We start from the raw sequence: 27101 nt of genomic DNA on the forward strand, positions 1-27101 counted from the left end.
AGCAACTAAAAAAATTACAAGTAAATGAGTATCTGCTAGTACCAGCCACTCAAAAATTTTGCAACAAAGATACACAGCCAGTACCTTGAGCTCACCAAAAAATTGCATCTATATGTGTGGCTCTTAGTACGAGCAACTCAGAAATTTGTAAAAAAGAAAATTAAATTGGCTGTTAGTAGCAGTACCTCACGAAAATGAAAACAAAGTGACTGGTTGTGAGTACAAGCAGCTCGAAAAGATAAGAAACGAAATTCGTCGGTGCTAGCACGAGCAGCCATAATTGATTAGGGAAAAACTTGCTGCAAGGACCAAGCGCTTAACGTACTGGTTTATGTTTTCCAAGATGACGGTCTTATGAGAATCTCGCTTATAGGCGTGAAAGCAAACGGACGCCAAAAGTGTAAGCATGTACAGACAAAACCATTGCTCAAGGTTCTTGAAGACAACTCACGTGACGGCACTCGTCACTGACCCCTCGGATCGCAATATTTCGCTGTAAACGCTGCCGTATCTTGGAATACGCATTGTTTATTTTTTTCCCTCCCCTCTTACCTTTCCTTTACGATTTTCTGCTCTCTCGCGCTCGAATATGCACGGTAAATAACCACGTGCAACCTGTTTCCCCCCCCCTGCCTTTTTTTTCTGGTTCTCCCGTTTCTACTGCAACCGCGCTTACGGCACGTGCGTCCGTGTCGAGGTCACTGCCCACTTCGCCTTTCGAGTGCCTCCTTTTGGGAAAGTGGGTTCAAGGAACGCGGTGGAAAGAGGGAAGGCCAACAGAAAACTGCGTTTCCCTTAGACCGAATCATTGTGTTCTCGGTTCCTGCACGGGCTGGACTGCTCTTCCTGTTTCTCTGATTCCAGTGTCATTCGGGTAAGCAAACGGTGCTACGTACCAAGCAGGATGAGTGATGCCGACTTTGTTCTTTCCGCAGCGTTGAGCAAGCTCCGAGACATACGCAAATCTAAGAGGCACGAGGGAATATGGCGTCGATTGCTTCTCGAGAGACTAGTTGGGAAGCTGACCGCCATGCTGGAAACCGCCTGCAAGGAAGCTGACGGGGAAGCTTTGCGAGTGCAAGTAGATGTTCGTCAACGGGGACAAAAGCGGAAGCGTGTTGGGGAGGAGGTCGAGGAAAGGGATGGGAAGCGTCGCCAGAGTTCGGCTGAGCTTCGGTGGAGGGAGGAACGTGCTCGGGAGTTTATCGCCGCACTTCCGCCCTGCAAGATTGACATGGACGCACTGGACGAGGAGCTTGGACCGGAACCTGATATCGAGTTCCTGGATGACTGAGCCAGTTCATCGAGTCTAGCGCAACGTCTTTTATATCCTCACCCCCTTGTAATGCCATATGAGCGGTTTGCGTTCTTGTGTTCAGTCCGGGCTATTTCTTTTCATTATTGCCATCATTGCCCAGTTACACCGATATAGGACACTTAACAAGCGCCGTTTTCTCGTATTTTGTTCTTTGTGGAAAGAACTCCTGCAGCTGCATGTGTTGCGCACAACTCTGCAGTGTATACATGATATTGAAATTTCAGCAGATTTCAATATTTTTGCGTGCGCATCAGTGTACCCAGACCAAGTTTCCATTAATTTGTTACATTTAAGTGTTCCATTGAGGCATTTCATTTCATTTGCGGTGCAGTCTACCAGATACAGTCTATTCCTTCTTTTGTCGCACGTTTTCTTATATCTAGTGTTTTCGACGTATTGTTTGTAAATATCCTCGTCTCAAGAAAGGCTTCGTTTTCAACAAAGCGTACTACACAGCCACAGTTGACGTGTTTGTGGCAAGTAAACTTAGCGGTAATTACTGGTTACTACCAGCAACTAAAAAAATTACAAGTAAATGAGTATCTGCTAGTACCAGCCACTCAAAAATTTTGCAACAAAGATACACAGCCAGTACCTTGAGCTCACCAAAAAATTGCATCTATATGTGTGGCTCTTAGTACGAGCAACTCAGAAATTTGTAAAAAAGAAAATTAAATTGGCTGTTAGTAGCAGTACCTCACGAAAATGAAAACAAAGTGACTGGTTGTGAGTACAAGCAGCTCGAAAAGATAAGAAACGAAATTCGTCGGTGCTAGCACGAGCAGCCGTAATTGATTAGGGAAAAACTTGCTGCAAGGACCAAGCGCTTAACGTACTGGTTTATGTTTTCCAAGATGACGGTCTTATGAGAATTCTCGCTTATAGGCGTGAAAGCAAACGGACGCCAAAAGTGTAACCATGTACAGACAAAACCATTGCTCAAGGTTCTTGAAGACAACTCACGTGACGGCACTCGTCACTGACCCCTCGGATCGCAATATTTCGCTGTAAACGCTGCCGTATCTTGGAATACGCATTGTTTATTTTTTTCCCTCCCCTCTTACCTTTCCTTTACCGTTTTCTGCTCTCTCGCGCTCGAATATGCACGGTAAATAACCACGTGCAACCTGTTTGTCCCCCCCCCCCTGCCTTTTTTTTCTGGTTCTCCCCTTTCTACTTCAACCGCGCTTACGGCACGTGCGTCCGTGTCGAGGTCACTGCCCACTTCGCCTTTCGAGTGCCTCCTTTTGGGAAAGTGGGTTCAAGGAACGCGGTGGAAAGAGGGAAGGCCAACAGAAAACTGCGTTTCCCTTAGACCGACTCATTGTGTTCTCGGTTCCTGCACGGGCTGGACTGCTCTTCCTGTTTCTCTGATTCCAGTGTCATTCGGGTAAGCAAACGGTGCTACGTATCAAGGAGGATGAGTGATGCCGACTTTGTTCTTTCCGCAGCGTTGAGCAAGCTCCGAGACATACGCAAATCTAAGAGGCACGAGGGAATATGGCGTCGATTGCTTCTCGAGAGACTAGTTGGGAAGCTGACCGCCATGCTGGAAACCGCCTGCAAGGAAGCTGACGGGGAAGCTTTGCGTGTGCAAGTAGATGTTCGTCAACGGGGACAAAAGCGGAAGCGTGTTGGGGAGGAGGTCGAGGAAAGGGATGGGAAGCGTCGCCAGAGTTCGGCTGAGCTTCGCTGGAGGGAGGAACGTGCTCGGGAGTTTATCGCCGCACTTCCGCCCTGCAAGATTGATATGGACGCACTGGACGAGGAGCTTGGACCGGAACCTGATATCGAGTTCCTGGATGACTGAGCCAGTTCATCGAGTCTAGCGCAACGTCTTTTATATCCTCACCCCCTTGTAATGCCATATGAGCAGTTTGCGTTCTTGTGTTCAGTCCGGGCTATTTCTTTTCATTATTGCCATCATTGCCCAGTTACACCGATATAGGACACTTAACAAGCGCCGTTTTCTCGTATGTTGTTCTTTGTGGAAAGAACTCCTGCAGCTGCATGTGTTGCGCACAACTCTGCAGTGTATACACGATATTGAAATTTCAGCAGATTTCAATATTTTTGCGTGCGCATCAGTGTACCCAGAGCAAGTTTCCATTAATTTGTTACATTTAAGTGTTCCATTGAGGCATTTTATTTCATTTGCGGTGCAGTCTGCCAGATACAGTCTATTCCTTCTTTTGTCGCACGTTTTCTTATATCTAGTGTTTTCGACGTATTGTTTGTAAATATCCTCGTCTCAAGAAAGGCTTCGTTTTCAACAAAGCGTACTACACAGCCACAGTTGACGTGTTTGTGGCAAGTAAACTTAGCGGTAATTACTGGTTACTACCAGAAACTAAAAAAATTACAAGTAAATGAGTATCTGCTAGTACCAGCCACTCAAAAATTTTGCAACAAAGATACACAGCCAGTACCTTGAGCTCACCAAAAAATTGCATCTATATGTGTGGCTCTTAGTACGAGCAACTCAGAAATTTGTAAAAAAGAAAATTAAATTGGCTGTTAGTAGCAGTACCTCACGAAATTGAAAACAAAGTGACTGGTTGTGAGTACAAGCAGCTCGAAAAGATAAGAAACGAAATTCGTCGGTGCTAGCACGAGCAGCCATAATTGATTAGGGAAAAACTTGCTGCAAGGACCAAGCGCTTAACGTACTGGTTTATGGTTTCCAAGATGACGGTCTTATGAGAATTCTCGCTTATAGGCGTGAAAGCAAACGGACGCCAAAAGTGTAAGCATGTACAGACAAAACCATTGCTCAAGGTTCTTGAAGACAACTCACGTGACGGCACTCGTCACTGACCCCTCGGATTGCAATATTTCGCTGCAAACGCTGCCGTATCTTGGAATACGCATTGTTTATTTTTTTCCCTCCCCTCTTACCTTTCCTTTACCATTTTCTGCTCTCTCGCGCTCGAATATGCACGGTAAATAACCACGTGCAACCTGTTTGTCCCCCCCCCCTGCCTTTTTTTTCTGGTTCTCCCCTTTCTACTTCAACCGCGCTTACGGCACGTGCGTCCGTGTCGAGGTCACTGCCCACTTCGCCTTTCGAGTGCCTCCTTTTGGGAAAGTGGGTTCAAGGAACGCGGTGGAAAGAGGGAAGGCCAACAGAAAACTGCGTTTCCCTTAGACCGAATCATTGTGTTCTCGGTTCCTGCACGGGCTGGACTGCTCTTCCTGTTTCTCTGATTCCAGTGTCATTCGGGTAAGCAAACGGTGCTACGTATCAAGCAGGATGAGTGATGCCGACTTTGTTCTTTCTGCAGCGTTGAGCAAGCTCCGAGACATACGCAAATCTAAGAGGCACGAGGGAATATGGCGTCGATTGCTTCTCGAGAGACTAGTTGGGAAGCTGACCGCCATGCTGGAAACCGCCTGCAAGGAAGCTGACGGGGAAGCTTTGCGAGTGCAAGTAGATGTTCGTCAACGGGGACAAAAGCGGAAGCGTGTTGGGGAGGAGGTCGAGGAAAGGGATGGGAAGCGTCGCCAGAGTTCGGCTGAGCTTCGGTGGAGGGAGGAACGTGCTCGGGAGTTTATCGCCGCACTTCCGCCCTGCAAGATTGACATGGACGCACTGGACGAGGAGCTTGGACCGGAACCTGATATCGAGTTCCTCGATGACTGAGCCAGTTCATCGAGTCTAGCGCAACGTCTTTTATATCCTCACCCCCTTGTAATGCCATATGAGCGGTTTGCGTTCTTGTGTTCAGTCCGGGCTATTTCTTTTCATTATTGCCATCATTGCCCAGTTACACCGATATAGGACACTTAACAAGCGCCGTTTTCTCGTATTTTGTTCTTTGTGGAAAGAACTCCTGCAGCTGCATGTGTTGCGCACAACTCTGCAGTGTATACATGATATTGAAATTTCAGCAGATTTCAATATTTTTGCGTGCGCATCAGTGTACCCAGAGCAAGTTTCCATTAATTTGTTACATTTAAGTGTTCCATTGAGGCATTTCATTTCATTTGCGGTGCAGTCTACCAGATACAGTCTATTCCTTCTTTTGTCGCACGTTTTCTTATATCTAGTGTTTTCGACGTATTGTTTGTAAATATCCTCGTCTCAAGAAAGGCTTCGTTTTCAACAAAGCGTACTACACAGCCACAGTTGACGTGTTTGTGGCAAGTAAACTTAGCGGTAATTACTGGTTACTACCAGCAACTAAAAAAATTACAAGTAAATGAGTATCTGCTAGTACCAGCCACTCAAAAATTTTGCAACAAAGATACACAGCCAGTACCTTGAGCTCACCAAAAAATTGCATCTATATGTGTGGCTCTTAGTACGAGCAACTCAGAAATTTGTAAAAAAGAAAATTAAATTGGCTGTTAGTAGCAGTACCTCACGAAAATGAAAACAAAGTGACTGGTTGTGAGTACAAGCAGCTCGAAAAGATAAGAAACGAAATTCGTCGGTGCTAGCACGAGCAGCCGTAATTGATTAGGGAAAAACTTGCTGCAAGGACCAAGCGCTTAACGTACTGGTTTATGTTTTCCAAGATGACGGTCTTATGAGAATTCTCGCTTATAGGCGTGAAAGCAAACGGACGCCAAAAGTGTAAGCATGTACAGACAAAACCATTGCTCAAGGTTCTTGAAGACAACTCACGTGACGGCACTCGTCACTGACCCCTCGGATCGCAATATTTCGCTGTAAACGCTGCCGTATCTTGGAATACGCATTGTTTATTTTTTTCCCTCCCCTCTTACCTTTCCTTTACCGTTTTCTGCTCTCTCGCGCTCGGATATGCACGGTAAATAACCACGTGCAACCTGTTTGTCCCCCCCCTGCCTTTTTTTTCTGGTTCTCCCCTTTCTACTTCAACCGCGCTTACGGCACGTGCGTCCGTGTCGAGGTCACTGCCCACTTCGCCTCTCGAGTGCCTCCTTTTGGGAAAGTGGGTTCAAGGAACGCGGTGGAAAGAGGGAAGGCCAACAGAAAACTGCGTTTCCCTTAGACCGACTCATTGTGTTCTCGGTTCCTGCACGGGCTGGACTGCTCTTCCTGTTTCTCTGATTCCAGTGTCATTCGGGTAAGCAAACGGTGCTACGTATCAAGCAGGATGAGTGATGCCGACTTTGTTCTTTCCGCAGCGTTGAGCAAGCTCCGAGACATACGCAAATCTAAGAGGCACGAGGGAATATGGCGTCGATTGCTTCTCGAGAGACTAGTTGGGAAGCTGACCGCCATGCTGGAAACCGCCTGCAAGGAAGCTGACGGGGAAGCTTTGCGAGTGCAAGTAGATGTTCGTCAACGGGGACAAAAGCGGAAGCGTGTTGGGGAGGAGGTCGAGGAAAGGGATGGGAAGCGTCGCCAGAGTTCGGCTGAGCTTCGGTGGAGGGAGGAACGTGCTCGGGAGTTTATCGCCGCACTTCCGCCCTGCAAGATTGATATGGACGCTCTGGACGAGGAGCTTGGACCGGAACCTGATATCGAGTTCCTGGATGACTGAGCCAGTTCATCGAGTCTAGCGCAACGTCTTTTATATCCTCACCCCCTTGTAATGCCACATGAGCAGTTTGCGTTCTTGTGTTCAGTCCGGGCTATTTCTTTTCATTATTGCCATCATTGCCCAGTTACACCGATATAGGACACTTAACAAGCGCCGTTTTCTCGTATGTTGTTCTTTGTGGAAAGAACTCCTGCAGCTGCATGTGTTGCGCACAACTCTGCAGTGTATACACGATATTGAAATTTCAGCAGATTTCAATATTTTTGCGTGCGCATCAGTGTACCCAGAGCAAGTTTCCATTAATTTGTTACATTTAAGTGTTCCATTGAGGCATTTTATTTCATTTGCGGTGCAGTCTGCCAGATACAGTCTATTCCTTCTTTTGTCGCACGTTTTCTTATATCTAGTGTTTTCGACGTATTGTTTGTAAATATCCTCGTCTCAAGAAAGGCTTCGTTTTCAACAAAGCGTACTACACAGCCACAGTTGACGTGTTTGTGGCAAGTAAACTTAGCGGTAATTACTGGTTACTACCAGCAACTAAAAAAATTACAAGTAAATGAGTATCTGCTAGTACCAGCCACTCAAAAATTTTGCAACAAAGACACACAGCCAGTACCTTGAGCTCACCAAAAAATTGCATCTATATGTGTGGCTCTTAGTACGAGCAACTCAGAAATTTGTAAAAAAGAAAATTAAATTGGCTGTTAGTAGCAGTACCTCACGAAATTGAAAACAAAGTGACTGGTTGTGAGTACAAGCAGCTCGAAAAGATAAGAAACGAAATTCGTCGGTGCTAGCACGAGCAGCCATAATTGATTAGGGAAAAACTTGCTGCAAGGACCAAGCGCTTAACGTACTGGTTTATGGTTTCCAAGATGACGGTCTTATGAGAATTCTCGCTTATAGGCGTGAAAGCAAACGGACGCCAAAAGTGTAAGCATGTACAGACAAAACCATTGCTCAAGGTTCTTGAAGACAACTCACGTGACGGCACTCGTCACTGACCCCTCGGATTGCAATATTTCGCTGCAAACGCTGCCGTATCTTGGAATACGCATTGTTTATTTTTTTCCCTCCCCTCTTACCTTTCCTTTACCATTTTCTGCTCTCTCGCGCTCGAATATGCACGGTAAATAACCACGTGCAACCTGTTTGTCCCCCCCCCCCTGCCTTTTTTTTCTGGTTCTCCCCTTTCTACTTCAACCGCGCTTACGGCACGTGCGTCCGTGTCGAGGTCACTGCCCACTTCGCCTTTCGAGTGCCTCCTTTTGGGAAAGTGGGTTCAAGGAACGCGGTGGAAAGAGGGAAGGCCAACAGAAAACTGCGTTTCCCTTAGACCGAATCATTGTGTTCTCGGTTCCTGCACGGGCTGGACTGCTCTTCCTGTTTCTCTGATTCCAGTGTCATTCGGGTAAGCAAACGGTGCTACGTATCAAGCAGGATGAGTGATGCCGACTTTGTTCTTTCTGCAGCGTTGAGCAAGCTCCGAGACATACGCAAATCTAAGAGGCACGAGGGAATATGGCGTCGATTGCTTCTCGAGAGACTAGTTGGGAAGCTGACCGCCATGCTGGAAACCGCCTGCAAGGAAGCTGACGGGGAAGCTTTGCGAGTGCAAGTAGATGTTCGTCAACGGGGACAAAAGCGGAAGCGTGTTGGGGAGGAGGTCGAGGAAAGGGATGGGAAGCGTCGCCAGAGTTCGGCTGAGCTTCGGTGGAGGGAGGAACGTGCTCGGGAGTTTATCGCCGCACTTCCGCCCTGCAAGATTGACATGGACGCACTGGCCGAGGAGCTTGGACCGGAACCTGATATCGAGTTCCTGGATGACTGAGCCAGTTCATCGAGTCTAGCGCAACGTCTTTTATATCCTCACCCCCTTGTAATGCCATATGAGCAGTTTGCGTTCTTGTGTTCAGTCCGGGCTATTTCTTTTCATTATTGCCATCATTGCCCAGTTACACCGATATAGGACACTTAACAAGCGCCGTTTTCTCGTATTTTGTCCTTTGTGGAAAGAACTCCTGCAGCTGCATGTGTTGCGCACAACTCTGCAGTGTGTACACGATATTGAAATTTCAGCAGATTTCAATATTTTTGCGTGCGCATCAGTGTACCCAGAGCAAGTTTCCATTAATTTGTTACATTTAAGTGTTCCATTGAGGCATTTTATTTCATTTGCGGTGCAGTCTGCCAGATACAGTCTATTCCTTCTTTTGTCGCACGTTTTCTTATATCTAGTGTTTTCGACGTATTGTTTGTAAATATCCTCGTCTCAAGAAAGGCTTCGTTTTCAACAAAGCGTACTACACAGCCACAGTTGACGTGTTTGTGGCAAGTAAACTTAGCGGTAATTACTGGTTACTACCAGCAACTAAAAAAATTACAAGTAAATGAGTATCTGCTAGTACCAGCCACTCAAAAATTTTGCAACAAAGATACACAGCCAGTACCTTGAGCTCACCAAAAAATTGCATCTATATGTGTGGCTCTTAGTACGAGCAACTCAGAAATTTGTAAAAAAGAAAATTAAATTGGCTGTTAGTAGCAGTACCTCACGAAAATGAAAACAAAGTGACTGGTTGTGAGTACAAGCAGCTCGAAAAGATAAGAAACGAAATTCGTCGGTGCTAGCACGAGCAGCCGTAATTGATTAGGGAAAAACTTGCTGCAAGGACCAAGCGCTTAACGTACTGGTTTATGTTTTCCAAGATGACGGTCTTATGAGAATTCTCGCTTATAGGCGTGAAAGCAAACGGACGCCAAAAGTGTAAGCATGTACAGACAAAACCATTGCTCAAGGTTCTTGAAGACAACTCACGTGACGGCACTCGTCACTGACCCCTCGGATCGCAATATTTCGCTGTAAACGCTGCCGTATCTTGGAATACGCATTGTTTATTTTTTTCCCTCCCCTCTTACCTTTCCTTTACCGTTTTCTGCTCTCTCGCGCTCGGATATGCACGGTAAATAACCACGTGCAACCTGTTTGTCCCCCCCCCTGCCTTTTTTTTCTGGTTCTCCCCTTTCTACTTCAACCGCGCTTACGGCACGTGCGTCCGTGTCGAGGTCACTGCCCACTTCGCCTCTCGAGTGCCTCCTTTTGGGAAAGTGGGTTCAAGGAACGCGGTGGAAAGAGGGAAGGCCAACAGAAAACTGCGTTTCCCTTAGACCGACTCATTGTGTTCTCGGTTCCTGCACGGGCTGGACTGCTCTTCCTGTTTCTCTGATTCCAGTGTCATTCGGGTAAGCAAACGGTGCTACGTATCAAGCAGGATGAGTGATGCCGACTTTGTTCTTTCCGCAGCGTTGAGCAAGCTCCGAGACATACGCAAATCTAAGAGGCACGAGGGAATATGGCGTCGATTGCTTCTCGAGAGACTAGTTGGGAAGCTGACCGCCATGCTGGAAACCGCCTGCAAGGAAGCTGACGGGGAAGCTTTGCGAGTGCAAGTAGATGTTCGTCAACGGGGACAAAAGCGGAAGCGTGTTGGGGAGGAGGTCGAGGAAAGGGATGGGAAGCGTCGCCAGAGTTCGGCTGAGCTTCGGTGGAGGGAGGAACGTGCTCGGGAGTTTATCGCCGCACTTCCGCCCTGCAAGATTGATATGGACGCTCTGGACGAGGAGCTTGGACCGGAACCTGATATCGAGTTCCTGGATGACTGAGCCAGTTCATCGAGTCTAGCGCAACGTCTTTTATATCCTCACCCCCTTGTAATGCCACATGAGCAGTTTGCGTTCTTGTGTTCAGTCCGGGCTATTTCTTTTCATTATTGCCATCATTGCCCAGTTACACCGATATAGGACACTTAACAAGCGCCGTTTTCTCGTATGTTGTTCTTTGTGGAAAGAACTCCTGCAGCTGCATGTGTTGCGCACAACTCTGCAGTGTATACACGATATTGAAATTTCAGCAGATTTCAATATTTTTGCGTGCGCATCAGTGTACCCAGAGCAAGTTTCCATTAATTTGTTACATTTAAGTGTTCCATTGAGGCATTTTATTTCATTTGCGGTGCAGTCTGCCAGATACAGTCTATTCCTTCTTTTGTCGCACGTTTTCTTATATCTAGTGTTTTCGACGTATTGTTTGTAAATATCCTCGTCTCAAGAAAGGCTTCGTTTTCAACAAAGCGTACTACACAGCCACAGTTGACGTGTTTGTGGCAAGTAAACTTAGCGGTAATTACTGGTTACTACCAGCAACTAAAAAAATTACAAGTAAATGAGTATCTGCTAGTACCAGCCACTCAAAAATTTTGCAACAAAGATACACAGCCAGTACCTTGAGCTCACCAAAAAATTGCATCTATATGTGTGGCTCTTAGTACGAGCAACTCAGAAATTTGTAAAAAAGAAAATTAAATTGGCTGTTAGTAGCAGTACCTCACGAAATTGAAAACAAAGTGACTGGTTGTGAGTACAAGCAGCTCGAAAAGATAAGAAACGAAATTCGTCGGTGCTAGCACGAGCAGCCATAATTGATTAGGGAAAAACTTGCTGCAAGGACCAAGCGCTTAACGTACTGGTTTATGGTTTCCAAGATGACGGTCTTATGAGAATTCTCGCTTATAGGCGTGAAAGCAAACGGACGCCAAAAGTGTAAGCATGTACAGACAAAACCATTGCTCAAGGTTCTTGAAGACAACTCACGTGACGGCACTCGTCACTGACCCCTCGGATTGCAATATTTCGCTGCAAACGCTGCCGTATCTTGGAATACGCATTGTTTATTTTTTTCCCTCCCCTCTTACCTTTCCTTTACCATTTTCTGCTCTCTCGCGCTCGAATATGCACGGTAAATAACCACGTGCAACCTGTTTGTCCCCCCCCCCCTGCCTTTTTTTTCTGGTTCTCCCCTTTCTACTTCAACCGCGCTTACGGCACGTGCGTCCGTGTCGAGGTCACTGCCCACTTCGCCTTTCGAGTGCCTCCTTTTGGGAAAGTGGGTTCAAGGAACGCGGTGGAAAGAGGGAAGGCCAACAGAAAACTGCGTTTCCCTTAGACCGAATCATTGTGTTCTCGGTTCCTGCACGGGCTGGACTGCTCTTCCTGTTTCTCTGATTCCAGTGTCATTCGGGTAAGCAAACGGTGCTACGTATCAAGCAGGATGAGTGATGCCGACTTTGTTCTTTCTGCAGCGTTGAGCAAGCTCCGAGACATACGCAAATCTAAGAGGCACGAGGGAATATGGCGTCGATTGCTTCTCGAGAGACTAGTTGGGAAGCTGACCGCCATGCTGGAAACCGCCTGCAAGGAAGCTGACGGGGAAGCTTTGCGAGTGCAAGTAGATGTTCGTCAACGGGGACAAAAGCGGAAGCGTGTTGGGGAGGAGGTCGAGGAAAGGGATGGGAAGCGTCGCCAGAGTTCGGCTGAGCTTCGGTGGAGGGAGGAACGTGCTCGGGAGTTTATCGCCGCACTTCCGCCCTGCAAGATTGACATGGACGCACTGGCCGAGGAGCTTGGACCGGAACCTGATATCGAGTTCCTGGATGACTGAGCCAGTTCATCGAGTCTAGCGCAACGTCTTTTATATCCTCACCCCCTTGTAATGCCATATGAGCAGTTTGCGTTCTTGTGTTCAGTCCGGGCTATTTCTTTTCATTATTGCCATCATTGCCCAGTTACACCGATATAGGACACTTAACAAGCGCCGTTTTCTCGTATTTTGTCCTTTGTGGAAAGAACTCCTGCAGCTGCATGTGTTGCGCACAACTCTGCAGTGTGTACACGATATTGAAATTTCAGCAGATTTCAATATTTTTGCGTGCGCATCAGTGTACCCAGAGCAAGTTTCCATTAATTTGTTACATTTAAGTGTTCCATTGAGGCATTTTATTTCATTTGCGGTGCAGTCTGCCAGATACAGTCTATTCCTTCTTTTGTCACACGTTTTCTTATATCTAGTGTTTTCGACGTATTGTTTGTAAATATCCTCGTCTCAAGAAAGGCTTCGTTTTCAACAAAGCGTACTACACAGCCACAGTTGACGTGTTTGTGGCAAGTAAACTTAGCGGTAATTACTGGTTACTACCAGCAACTAAAAAAATTACAAGTAAATGAGTATCTGCTAGTACCAGCCACTCAAAAATTTTGCAACAAAGATACACAGCCAGTACCTTGAGCTCACCAAAAAATTGCATCTATATGTGTGGCTCTTAGTACGAGCAACTCAGAAATTTGTAAAAAAGAAAATTAAATTGGCTGTTAGTAGCAGTACCTCACGAAAATGAAAACAAAGTGACTGGTTTCGAGTACAAGCAGCTCGAAAAGATAAGAAACGAAATTCGTCGGTGCTAGCACGAGCAGCCGTAATTGATTAGGGAAAAACTTGCTGCAAGGACCAAGCGCTTAACGTACTGGTTTATGTTTTCCAAGATGACGGTCTTATGAGAATTCTCGCTTATAGGCGTGAAAGCAAACGGACGCCAAAAGTGTAAGCATGTACAGACAAAACCATTGCTCAAGGTTCTTGAAGACAACTCACGTGACGGCACTCGTCACTGACCCCTCGGATCGCAATATTTCGCTGTAAACGCTGCCGTATCTTGGAATACGCATTGTTTATTTTTTTCCCTCCCCTCTTACCTTTACCGTTTTCTGCTCTCTCGCGCTCGAATATGCACGGTAAATAACCACGTGCAACCTGTTTGTCCCCCCCCCCCCTGCCTTTTTTTTCTGGTTCTCCCCTTTCTACTTCAACCGCGCTTACGGCACGTGCGTCCGTGTCGAGGTCACTGCCCACTTCGCCTTTCGAGTGCCTCCTTTTGGGAAAGTGGGTTCAAGGAACGCGGTGGAAAGAGGGAAGACCAACAGAAAACTGCGTTTCCCTTAGACCGACTCATTGTGTTCTCGGTTCCTGCACGGGCTGGACTGCTCTTCCTGTTTCTCTGATTCCAGTGTCATTCGGGTAAGCAAACGGTGCTACGTATCAAGCAGGATGAGTGATGCCGACTTTGTTCTTTCCGCAGCGTTGAGCAAGCTCCGAGACATACGCAAATCTAAGAGGCACGAGGGAATATGGCGTCGATCGCTTCTCGAGAGACTAGTTGGGAAGCTGACCGCCATGCTGGAAACCGCCTGCAAGGAAGCTGACGGGGAAGCTTTGCGAGTGCAAGTAGATGTTCGTCAACGGGGACAAAAGCGGAAGCGTGTTGGGGAGGAGGTCGAGGAAAGGGATGGGAAGCGTCGCCAGAGTTCGGCTGAGCTTCGGTGGAGGGAGGAACGTGCTCGGGAGTTTATCGCCGCACTTCCGCCCTGCAAGATTGACATGGACGCACTGGACGAGGAGCTTGGACCGGAACCTGATATCGAGTTCCTGGATGACTGAGCCAGTTCATCGAGTCTAGCGCAACGTCTTTTATATCCTCACCCCCTTGTAATGCCATATGAGCAGTTTGCGTTCTTGTGTTCGGTACGGGCTATTTCTTTTCATTATTGCCATCATTGCCCAGTTACACCGATATAGGACACTTAACAAGCGCCGTTTTCTCGTATTTTGTTCTTTGTGGAAAGAACTCCTGCAGCTGCATGTGTTGCGCACAACTCTGCAGTGTATACACGATATTGAAATTTCAGCAGATTTCAATATTTTTGCGTGCGCATCAGTGTACCCAGAGCAAGTTTCCATTAATTTGTTACATTTAAGTGTTCCATTGAGGCATTTTATTTCATTTGCGGTGCAGTCTGCCAGATACAGTCTATTCCTTCTTTTGTCGCACGTTTTCTTATATCTAGTGTTTTCGACGTATTGTTTGTAAATATCCTCGTCTCAAGAAAGGCTTCGTTTTCAACAAAGCGTACTACACAGCCACAGTTGACGTGTTTGTGGCAAGTAAACTTAGCGGTAATTACTGGTTACTACCAGCAACTAAAAAAATTACAAGTAAATGAGTATCTGCTAGTACCAGCCACTCAAAAATTTTGCAACAAAGATACACAGCCAGTACCTTGAGCTCACCAAAAAATTGCATCTATATGTGTGGCTCTTAGTACGAGCAACTCAGAAATTTGTAAAAAAGAAAATTAAATTGGCTGTTAGTAGCAGTACCTCACGAAAATGAAAACAAAGTGACTGGTTGTGAGTACAAGCAGCTCGAAAAGATAAGAAACGAAATTCGTCGGTGCTAGCACGAGCAGCCATAATTGATTAGGGAAAAACTTGCTGCAAGGACCAAGCGCTTAACGTACTGGTTTATGTTTTCCAAGATGACGGTCTTATGAGAATTCTCGCTTATAGGCGTGAAAGCAAACGGACGCCAAAAGTGTAAGCATGTACAGACAAAACCATTGCTCAAGGTTCTTGAAGACAACTCACGTGACGGCACTCGTCACTGACCCCTCGGATCGCAATATTTCGCTGTAAACGCTGCCGTATCTTGGAATACGCATTGTTTATTTTTTTCCCTCCCCTCTTACCTTTCCTTTACCGTTTTCTGCTCTCTTGCGCTCGAATATGCAGGGTAAATAACCACGTGCAACCTGTTTGTCCCCCCCCCTGCCTTTTTTTCTGGTTCTCCCCTTTCTACTTCAACCGCGCTTACGGCACGTGCGTCCGTGTCGAGGTCACTGCCCACTTCGCCTTTCGAGTGCCTCCTTTTGGGAAAGTGGGTTCAAGGAACGCGGTGGAAAGAGGGAAGGCCAACAGAAAACTGCGTTTCCCTTAGACCGAATCATTGTGTTCTCGGTTCCTGCACGGGCTGGACTGCTCTTCCTGTTTCTCTGATTCCAGTGTCATTCGGGTAAGCAAACGGTGCTACGTATCAAGCAGGATGAGTGATGCCGACTTTGTACTTTCCGCAGCGTTGAGCAAGCTCCGAGACATACGCAAATCTAAGAGGCACGAGGGAATATGGCGTCGATTGCTTCTCGAGAGACTAGTTGGGAAGCTGACCGCCATGCTGGAAACCGCCTGCAAGGAAGCTGACGGGGAAGCTTTGCGAGTGCAAGTAGATGTTCGTCAACGGGGACAAAAGCGGAAGCGTGTTGGGGAGGAGGTCGAGGAAAGGGATGGGAAGCGTCGCCAGAGTTCGGCTGAGCTTCGGTGGAGGGAGGAACGTGCTCGGGAGTTTATCGCCGCACTTCCGCCCTGCAAGATTGACATGGACGCACTGGACGAGGAGCTTGGACCGGAACCTGATATCGAGTTCCTGGATGACTGAGCCAGTTCATCGAGTCTAGCGCAACGTCTTTTATATCCTCACCCCCTTGTAATGCCATATGAGCAGTTTGCGTTCTTGTGTTCAGTCCGGGCTATTTCTTTTCATTATTGCCATCATTGCCCAGTTACACCGATATAGGACACTTAACAAGCGCCGTTTTCTCGTATGTTGTTCTTTGTGGAAAGAACTCCTGCAGCTGCATGTGTTGCGCACAACTCTGCAGTGTATACACGATATTGAAATTTCAGCAGATTTCAATATTTTTGCGTGCGCATCAGTGTACCCAGAGCAAGTTTCCATTAATTTGTTACATTTAAGTGTTCCATTCAGGCATTTTATTTCATTTGCGGTGCAGTCTGCCAGATACAGTCTATTCCTTCTTTCGTCGCACGTTTTCTTATATCTAGTGTTTTCTACGTATTGTTTGTAAATATCCTCGTCTCAAGAAAGGCTTCGTTTGCAACAAAGCGTACTACACAGCCACAGTTGACGTGTTTGTGGCAAGTAAACTTAGCGGTAATTACTGGTTACTACCAGCAACTAAAAAAATTACAAGTAAATGAGTATCTGCTAGTACCAGCCACTCAAAAATTTTGCAACAAAGATACACAGCCAGTACCTTGAGCTCACCAAAAAATTGCATCTATATGTGTGGCTCTTAGTACGAGCAACTCAGAAATTTGTAAAAAAGAAAATTAAATTGGCTGTTAGTAGCAGTACCTCACGAAATTGAAAACAAAGTGACTGGTTGTGAGTACAAGCAGCTCGAAAAGATAAGAAACGAAATTCGTCGGTGCTAGCACGAGCAGCCATAATTGATTAGGGAAAAACTTGCTGCAAGGACCAAGCGCTTAACGTACTGGTTTATGTTTTCCAAGATGACGGTCTTATGAGAATTCTCGCTTATAGGCGTGAAAGCAAACGGACGCCAAAAGTGTAAACATGTACAGACAAAACCATTGCTCAAGGTTCTTGAAGACAACTCACGTGACGGCACTCGTCACTGACCCCTCGGATCGCAATATTTCGCTGTAAACGCTGCCGTATCTTGGAATACGCATTGTTTATTTTTTTCCCTCCCCTCTTACCTTTCCTTTACCATTTTCTGCTCTCTCGCGCTCGAATATGCACGGTAAATAACCACGTGCAACCTGTTTGTCCCCCCCCCTGCCTTTTTTTTCTGGTTCTCCCCTTTCTACTTCAACCGCGCTTACGGCACGTGCGTCCGTGTCGAGGTCACTGCCCACTTCGCCTTTCGAGTGCCTCCTTTTGGGAAAGTGGGTTCAAGGAACGCGGTGGAAAGAGGGAAGGCCAACAGAAAACTGCGTTTCCCTTAGACCGAATCATTGTGTTCTCGGTTCCTGCACGGGCTGGACTGCTCTTCCCGTTTCTCTGATTCCAGTGTCATTCGGGTAAGCAAACGGTGCTACGTATCAAGCAGGATGAGTGATGCCGACTTTGTTCTTTCCGCAGCGTTGAGCAAGCTCCGAGACATACGCAAATCTAAGAGGCACGAGGGAATATGGCGTCGATTGCTTCTCGAGAGACTAGTTGGGAAGCTGACCGCCATGCTGGAAACCGCCTGCAAGGAAGCTGACGGGGAAGCTTTGCGAGTGCAAGTAGATGTTCGTCAACGGGGACAAAAGCGGAAGCGTGTTGGGGAGGAGGTCGAGGAAAGGGATGGGAAGCGTCGCCAGAGTTCGGCTGAGCTTCGGTGGAGGGAGGAACGTGCTCGGGAGTTTATCGCCGCACTTCCGCCCTGCAAGATTGACATGGACGCACTGGACGAGGAGCTTGGACCGGAACCTGATATCGAGTTCCTGGATGACTGAGCCAGTTCATCGAGTCTAGCGCAACGTCTTTTATATCCTCACCCCCTTGTAATGCCATATGAGCAGTTTGCGTTCTTGTGTTCAGTCCGGGCTATTTCTTTTCATTATTGCCATCATTGCCCAGTTACACCGATATAGCACACTTAACAAGCGCCGTTATCTCGTATTTTGTTCTTTGTGGAAAGAACTCCTGCAGCTGCATGTGTTGCGCACAACTCTGCAGTGTATACACGATATTGAAATTTCAGCAGATTTCAATATTTTTGCGTGCGCATCAGTGTACCCAGAGCAAGTTTCCATTAATTTGTTACATTTAAGTGTTCCATTGAGGCATTTTATTTCATTTGCGGTGCAGTCTGCCAGATACAGTCTATTCCTTCTTTTGTCGCACGTTTTCTTATATCTAGTGTTTTCGACGTATTGTTTGTAAATATCCTCGTCTCAAGAAAGGCTTCGTTTTCAACAAAGCGTACTACACAGCCACAGTTGACGTGTTTGTGGCAAGTAAACTTAGCGGTAATTACTGGTTACTACCAGCAACAAAAAAATGACAAGTAAATGAGTATCTGCTAGTACCAGCCACTCAAAAATTTTGCAACAAAGATACACAGCCAGTACCTTGAGCTCACCAAAAAATTGCATCTATATGTGTGGCTCTTAGTACGAGCAACTCAGAAATTTGTAAAAAAGGAAAATAAATTGGCTGTTAGTAGCAGTACCTCACGAAAATGAAAACAAAGTGACAGGTTGTGAGTACAAGCAGCTCGAAAAGATAAGAAACGAAATTCGTCGGTGCTAGCACGAGCAGCCATAATTGATTAGGGAAAAACTTGCTGCAAGGACCAAGCGCTTAACGTACTGGTTTATGTTTTCCAAGATGACGGTCTTATGAGAATTCTCGCTTATAGGCGTGAAAGCAAACGGACGCCAAAAGTGTAAGCATGTACAGACAAAACCATTGCTCAAGGTTCTTGAAGACAACTCACGTGACGGCACTCGTCACTGACCCCTCGGATCGCAATATTTCGCTGTAAACGCTGCCGTATCTTGGAATACGCATTGTTTATTTTTTTCCCTCCCCTCTTACCTTTCCTTTACCATTTTCTGCTCTCTCGCGCTCGAATATGCACGGTAAATAACCACGTGCAACCTGTTTGTCCCCCCCCCCCCTGCCTTTTTTTTCTGGTTCTCCCCTTTCTACATAAACCGCGCTTACGGCACGTGCGTCCGTGTCGAGGTCACTGCCCACTTCGCCTTTCGAGTGCCTCCTTTTGGGAAAGTGGGTTCAAGGAACGCGGTGGAAAGAGGGAAGGCCAACAGAAAACTGCGTTTCCCTTAGACCGAATCATTGTGTTCTCGGTTCCTGCACGGGCTGGACTGCTCTTCCTGTTTCTCTGATTCCAGTGTCATTCGGGTAAGCAAACGGTGCTACGTATCAAGCAGGATGAGTGATGCCGACTTTGTTCTTTCCGCAGCGTTGAGCAAGCTCCGAGACATACGCAAATCTAAGAGGCACGAGGGAATATGGCGTCGATTGCTTCTCGAGAGACTAGTTGGGAAGCTGACCGCCATGCTGGAAACCGCCTGCAAGGAAGCTGACGGGGAAGCTTTGCGAGTGCAAGTAGATGTTCGTCAACGGGGACAAAAGCGGAAGCGTGTTGGGGAGGAGGTCGAGGAAAGGGATGGGAAGCGTCGCCAGAGTTCGGCTGAGCTTCGGTGGAGGGAGGAACGTGCTCGGGAGTTTATCGCCGCACTTCCGCCCTGCAAGATTGACATGGACGCACTGGACGAGGAGCTTGGACCGGAACCTGATATCGAGTTCCTGCATGACTGAGCCAGTTCATCGAGTCTAGCGCAACGTCTTTTATATCCTCACCCCCTTGTAATGCCATATGAGCAGTTTGCGTTCTTGTGTTCGGTACGGGCTATTTCTTTTCATTATTGCCATCATTGCCCAGTTACACCGATATAGGACACTTAACAAGCGCCGTTTTCTCGTATTTTGTTCTTTGTGGAAAGAACTCCTGCAGCTGCATGTGTTGCGCACAACTCTGCAGTGTATACACGATATTGAAATTTCAGCAGATTTCAATATTTTTGCGTGCGCATCAGTGTACCCAGAGCAAGTTTCCATTAATTTGTTACATTTAAGTGTTCCATTGAGGCATTTTATTTCATTTGCGGTGCAGTCTGCCAGATACAGTCTATTCCTTCTTTTGTCGCACGTTTTCTTATATCTAGTGTTTTCGACGTATTGTTTGTAAATATCCTCGTCTCAAGAAAGGCTTCGTTTTCAACAAAGCGTACTACACAGCCACAGTTGACGTGTTTGTGGCAAGTAAACTTAGCGGTAATTACTGGTTACTACCAGCAACTAAAAAAATTACAAGTAAATGAGTATCTGCTAGTACCAGCCACTCAAAAATTTTGCAACAAAGATACACAGCCAGTACCTTGAGCTCACCAAAAAATTGCATCTATATGTGTGGCTCTTAGTACGAGCAACTCAGAAATTTGTAAAAAAGAAAATTAAATTGGCTGTTAGTAGCAGTACCTCACGAAAATGAAAACAAAGTGACTGGTTGTGAGTACAAGCAGCTCGAAAAGATAAGAAACGAAATTCGTCGGTGCTAGCACGAGCAGCCATAATTGATTAGGGAAAAACTTGCTGCAAGGACCAAGCGCTTAACGTACTGGTTTATGTTTTCCAAGATGACGGTCTTATGAGAATTCTCGCTTATAGGCGTGAAAGCAAACGGACGCCAAAAGTGTAAGCATGTACAGACAAAACCATTGCTCAAAGTTCTTGAAGACAACTCACGTGACGGCACTCGTCACTGACCCCTCGGATCGCAATATTTCGCTGTAAACGCTGCCGTATCTTGGAATACGCATTGTTTATTTTTTTCCCTCCCCTCTTACCTTTCCTTTACCATTTTCTGCTCTCTTGCGCTCGAATATGCAGGGTAAATAACCACGTGCAACCTGTTTGTCCCCCCCCCTGCCTTTTTTTCTGGTTCTCCCCTTTCTACTTCAACCGCGCTTACGGCACGTGCGTCCGTTTCGAGGTCACTGCCCACTTCGCCTTTCGAGTGCCTCCTTTTGGGAAAGTGGGTTCAAGGAACGCGGTGGAAAGAGGGAAGGCCAACAGAAAACTGCGTTTCCCTTAGACCGAATCATTGTGTTCTCGGTTCCTGCACGGGCTGGACTGCTCTTCCTGTTTCTCTGATTCCAGTGTCATTCGGGTAAGCAAACGGTGCTACGTATCAAGCAGGATGAGTGATGCCGACTTTGTTCTTTCCGCAGCGTTGAGCAAGCTCCGAGACATACGCAAATCTAAGAGGCACGAGGGAATATGGCGTCGATTGCTTCTCGAGAGACTAGTTGGGAAGCTGACCGCCATGCTGGAAACCGCCTGCAAGGAAGCTGACGGGGAAGCTTTGCGAGTGCAAGTAGATGTTCGTCAACGGGAACAAAAGCGGAAGCGTGTTGGGGAGGAGGTCGAGGAAAGGGATGGGAAGCGTCGCCAGAGTTCCGCTGAGCTTCGGTGGAGGGAGGAACGTGCTCGGGAGTTTATCGCCGCACTTCCGCCCTGCAAGATTGACATGGACGCACTGGACGAGGAGCTTGGACCGGAACCTGATATCGAGTTCCTGGATGACTGAGCCAGTTCATCGAGTCTAGCGCAACGTCTTTTATATCCTCACCCCCTTGTAATGCCATATGAGCAGTTTGCGTTCTTGTGTTCAGTCCGGGCTATTTCTTTTCATTATTGCCATCATTGCCCAGTTACACCGATATAGGACACATAACAAGCGCCGTTTTCTCGTATTTTGTTCTTTGTGGAAAGAACTCCTGCAGCTGCATGTGTTGCGCACAACTCTGCAGTGTATACACGATATTGAAATTTCAGCAGATTTCAATATTTTTGCGTGCGCATCAGTGTACCCAGAGCAAGTTTCCATTAATTTGTTACATTTAAGTGTTCCATTGAGGCATTTTATTTCATTTGCGGTGCAGTCTGCCAGATACAGTTTATTCCTTCTTTTGTCGCACGTTTTCTTATATCTAGTGTTTTCGACGTATTGTTTGTAAATATCCTCGTCTCAAGAAAGGCTTCGTTTTCAACAAAGCGTACTACACAGCCACAGTTGACGTGTTTGTGGCAAGTAAACTTAGCGGTAATTACTGGTTACTACCAGCAACTTAAAAATTACAAGTAAATGAGTATCTGCTAGTACCAGCCACTCAAAAATTTTGCAACAAAGATACACAGCCAGTACCTTGAGCTCACCAAAAAATTGCATCTATATGTGTGGCTCTTAGTACGAGCAACTCAGAAATTTGTAAAAAAGAAAATTAAATTGGCTGTTAGTAGCAGTACCTCACGAAAATGAAAACAAAGTGACTGGTTGTGAGTACGAGCAGCTCGAAAAGATAAGAAACGAAATTCGTCGGTGCTAGCACGAGCAGCCGTAATTGATTAGGGAAAAACTTGCTGCAAGGACCAAGCGCTTAACGTACTGGTTTATGTTTTCCAAGATGACGGTCTTATGAGAATTCTCGCTTATAGGCGTGAAAGCAACCGGACGCCAAAAGTGTAAGCATGTACAGACAAAACCATTGCTCAAGGTTCTTGAAGACAACTCACGTGACGGCACTCGTCACTGACCCCTCGGATCGCAATATTTCGCTGTAAACGCTGCCGTATCTTGGAATACGCATTGTTTATTTTTTTCCCTCCCCTCTTACCTTTCCTTTACCATTTTCTGCTCTCTCGCGCTCGAATATGCACGGTAAATAACCACGTGCAACCTGTTTGTCCCCCCCCCCTGCCTTTTTTTTCTGGTTCTCCCCTTTCTACTTCAACCGCGCTTACGGCACGTGCGTCCGTGTCGAGGTCACTGCCCACTTCGCCTTTCGAGTGCCTCCTTTTGGGAAAGTGGGTTCAAGGAACGCGGTGGAAAGAGGGAAGGCCAACAGAAAACTGCGTTTCCCTTAGACCGAATCATTGTGTTCTCGGTTCCTGCACGGGCTGGACTGCTCTTCCTGTTTCTCTGATTCCACTGTCATTCGGGTAAGCAAACGGTGCTACGTGTCAAGCAGGATGAGTGATGCCGACTTTGTTCTTTCCGCAGCGTTGAGCAAGCTCCGAGACATACGCAAATCTAAGAGGCACGAGGGAATATGGCGTCGATTGCTTCTCGAGAGACTAGTTGGGAAGCTGACCGCCATGCTGGAAACCGCCTGCAAGGAAGCTGACGGGGAAGCTTTGCGAGTGCAAGTAGATGTTCGTCAACGGGGACAAAAGCGGAAGCGTGTTGGGGAGGAGGTCGAGGAAAGGGATGGGAAGCGTCGCCAGAGTTCGGCTGAGCTTCGGTGGAGGGAGGAACGTGCTCGGGAGTTTATCGCCGCACTTCCGCCCTGCAAGATTGACATGGACGCACTGGACGAGGAGCTTGGAATGGAACCTGATATCGAGTTCCTGGATGACTGAGCCAGTTCATCGAGTCTAGCGCAACGTCTTTTATATCCTCACCCCCTTGTAATGTCATATGAGCAGTTTGCGTTCTTGTGTTCAGTCCGGGCTATTTCTTTTCATTATTGCCATCATTGCCCAGTTACACCGATATAGGACACTTAACAAGCGCCGTTTTCTCGTATTTTGTTCTTTGTGGAAAGAACTCCTGCAGCTGCATGTGTTGCGCACAACTCTGCAGTGTATACACGATATTGAAATTTCAGCAGATTTCAATATTTTTGCGTGCGCATCAGTGTACCCAGAGCAAGTTTCCATTAATTTCTTACATTTAGGTGTTCCATTGAGGCATTTTATTTCATTTGCGGTGCAGTCTGCCAGATACAGTCTATTCCTTCTTTTGTCGCACGTTTTCTTATATCTAGTGTTTTCGACGTATTGTTTGTAAATATCCTCGTCTCAAGAAAGGCTTCGTTTTCAACAAAGCGTACTACACAGGCACAGTTGACGTGTTTGTGGCAAGTAAACTTAGCGCTAATTACTGGTTACTACCAGCAACTAAAAAAATTACAAGTAAATGAGTATCTGCTAGTACCAGCCACTCAAAAATTTTGCAACAAAGATACACAGCCAGTACCTTGAGCTCACCAAAAAATTGCATCTATATGTGTGGCTCTTAGTACGAGCAACTCAGAAATTTGTAAAAAAGAAAATTAAAATGGCTGTTAGTAGCAGTACCTCACGAAAATGAAAACAAAGTGACTGGTTGTGAGTACAAGCAGCTCGAAAAGATAAGAAACGAAATTCGTCGGTGCTAGCACGAGCAGCCATAATTGATTAGGGAAAAACTTGCTGCAAGGACCAAGCGCTTAACGTACTGGTTTATGTTTTCCAAGATGACGGTCTTATGAGAATTCTCGCTTATAGGCGTGAAAGCAAACAGACGCCAAAAGTGTAAGCATGTACAGACAAAACCATTGCTCAAGGTTCTTGAAGACAACTCACGTGACGGCACTCGTCACTGACCCCTCGGATCGCAATATTTCGCTGTAAACGCTGCCGTATCTTGGAATACGCATTGTTTATTTTTTTCCCTCCCCTCTTACCTTTCCTTTACCATTTTCTGCTCTCTCGCGCTCGAATATGCACGGTAAATAACCACGTGCAACCTGTTTGTCCCCCCCCCCTGCCTTTTTTTTCTGGTTCTCCCCTTTCTACTTCAACCGCGCTTACGGCACGTGCGTCCGTGTCGAGGTCACTGCCCACTTCGCCTTTCGAGTGCCTCCTTTTGGGAAAGTGGGTTCAAGGAACGCGGTGGAAAGAGGGAAGGCCAACAGAAAACTGCGTTTCCCTTAGACCGAATCATTGTGTTCTCGGTTCCTGCACGGGCTGGACTGCTCTTCCTGTTTCTCTGATTCCAGTGTCATTCGGGTAAGCAAACGGTGCTACGTATCAAGCAGGATGAGTGATGCCGACTTTGTTCTTTCCGCAGCGTTGAGCAAGCTCCGAGACATACGCAAATCTAAGAGGCACGAGGGAATATGGCGTCGATTGCTTCTCGAGAGACTAGTTGGGAAGCTGACCGCCATGCTGGAAACCGCCTGCAAGGAAGCTGACGGGGAAGCTTTGCGAGTGCAAGTAGATGTTCGTCAACGGGGACAAAAGCGGAAGCGTGTTGGGGAGGAGGTCGAGGAAAGGGATGGGAAGCGTCGCCAGAGTTCGGCTGAGCTTCGGTGGAGGGAGGAACGTGCTCGGGAGTTTATCGCCGCACTTCCGCCCTGCAAGATTGACATGGACGCACTGGACGAGGAGCTTGGACCGGAACCTGATATCCAGTTCCTGGATGACAGAGCCAGTTCATCGAGTCTAGCGCAACGTCTTTTATATCCTCACCCCCTTGTAATGCCATATGAGCAGTTTGCGTTCTTGTGTTCAGTCCGGGCTATTTCTTTTCATTATTGCCATCATTGCCCAGTTACACCGATATAGGACACTTAACAAGCGCCGTTTTCTCGTATTTTGTTCTTTGTGGAAAGAACTCCTGCAGCTGCATGTGTTGCGCACAACTCTGCAGTGTATACACGATATTGAAATTTCAGCAGATTTCAATATTTTTGCGTGCGCATCAGTGTACCCAGAGCAAGTTTCCATTAATTTGTTACATTTAAGTGTTCCATTGAGGCATTTTATTTCATTTGCGGTGCAGTCTGCCAGATACAGTCTATTCCTTCTTTTGTCGCACGTTTTCTTATATCTAGTGTTTTCGACGTATTGTTTGTAAATATCCTCGTCTCAAGAAAGGCTTCGTTTTCAACAAAGCGTACTACACAGCCACAGTTGACGTGTTTGTGGCAAGTAAACTTAGCGGTAATTACTGGTTACTACCAGCAACTAAAAAAATTACAAGTAAATGAGTATCTGCTAGTACCAGCCACTCAAAAATTTTGCAACAAAGATACACAGCCAGTACCTTGAGCTCACCAAAAAATTGCATCTATATGTGTGGCTCTTAGTACGAGCAACTCAGAAATTTGTAAAAAAAGAAAATTAAATTGGCTGTTAGTAGCAGTACCTCACGAAAATGAAAACGAAGTGACTGGTTGTGAGTACAAGCAGCTCGAAAAGATAAGAAACAAAATTCGTCGGTGCTAGCACGAGCAGCCATAATTGATTAGGGAAAAACTTGCTGCAAGGACCAAGCGCTTAACGTACTGGTTTATGTTTTCCAAGATGACGGTCTTATGAGAATTCTCGCTTATAGGCGTGAAAGCAAACGGACGCCAAAAGTGTAAGCATGGACAGACAAAACCATTGCTCAAGGTTCTTGAAGACAACTCACGTGACGGCACTCGTCACTGACCCCTCGGATCGCAATATTTCGCTGTAAACGCTGCCGTATCTTGGAATACGCATTGTTTATTTTTTTCCCTCCCCTCTTACCTTTCCTTTACCATTTTCTGCTCTCTCGCGCTCGAATATGCACGGTAAATAACCACGTGCAACCTGTTTGTCCCCCCCCCCTGCCTTTTTTTTCTGGTTCTCCCCTTTCTACTTCAACCGCGCTTACGGCACGTGCGTCCGTGTGGAGGTCACTGCCCACTTCGCCTTTCGAGTGCCTCCTTTTGGGAAAGTGGGTTCAAGGAACGCGGTGGAAAGAGGGAAGGCCAACAGAAAACTGCGTTTCCCTTAGACCGAATCATTGTGTTCTCGGTTCCTGCACGGGCTGGACTGCTCTTCCTGTTTCTCTGATTCCAGTGTCATTCGGGTAAGCAAACGGTGCTACGTATCAAGCAGGATGAGTGATGCCGACTTTGTTCTTTCCGCAGCGTTGAGCAAGCTCCGAGACATACGCAAATCTAAGAGGCACGAGGGAATATGGCGTCGATTGCTTCTCGAGAGATTAGTTGGGAAGCTGACCGCCATGCTGGAAACCGCCTGCAAGGAAGCTGACGGGGAAGCTTTGCGAGTGCAAGTAGATGTTCGTCAACGGGGACAAAAGCGGAAGCGTGTTGGGGAGGAGGTCGAGGAAAGGGATGGGAAGCGTCGCCAGAGTTCGGCTGAGCTTCGGTGGAGGGAGGAACGTGCTCGGGAGTTTATCGCCGCACTTCCGCCCTGCAAGATTGACATGGACGCACTGGACGAGGAGCTTGGACCGGAACCTGATATCGAGTTCCTGGATGACTGAGCCAGTTCATCGAGTCTAGCGCAACGTCTTTTATATCCTCACCCCCTTGTAATGCCATATGAGCAGTTTGCGTTCTTGTGTTCAGTCCGGGCTATTTCTTTTCATTATTGCCATCATTGCCCAGTTACACCGATATAGGACACTTAACAAGC

Source organism: Dermacentor albipictus, chromosome 6 (assembly GCF_038994185.2).
Source record: "Dermacentor albipictus isolate Rhodes 1998 colony chromosome 6, USDA_Dalb.pri_finalv2, whole genome shotgun sequence".
NCBI lineage: Eukaryota > Metazoa > Arthropoda > Arachnida > Ixodida > Ixodidae > Dermacentor > Dermacentor albipictus.